Here is a 233-nt window from a genome sequence, read left to right as displayed (position 1 = left end):
TATCCTCCCAACTATGTCTTCAAACCCGGTTGTTTCTAGGTCAAGAACTTGTTCAAGGGAAGCTACTATATGAATGAACTTGCTCCTTGAAAGTGCCGTTAAAAACTTTGTCACCAGTTTTGCTTCTTCTATAGTCTCTCCAAGTGCTGCGGATTGAGCTGCAAAACCCGATATCTTTCCCACAAAATCATCAACCGAGTCGGTTTCGCTCATCTTCAATCTATCTAGTTCCG

This window comes from Capsella rubella, unplaced genomic scaffold, assembly GCF_000375325.1.
Source record: "Capsella rubella cultivar Monte Gargano unplaced genomic scaffold, Caprub1_0 scaffold_2, whole genome shotgun sequence".
Classification (NCBI taxonomy): Eukaryota; Viridiplantae; Streptophyta; class Magnoliopsida; order Brassicales; family Brassicaceae; genus Capsella; species Capsella rubella.
Note: the sequence above shows the minus strand (reverse complement) of the source record.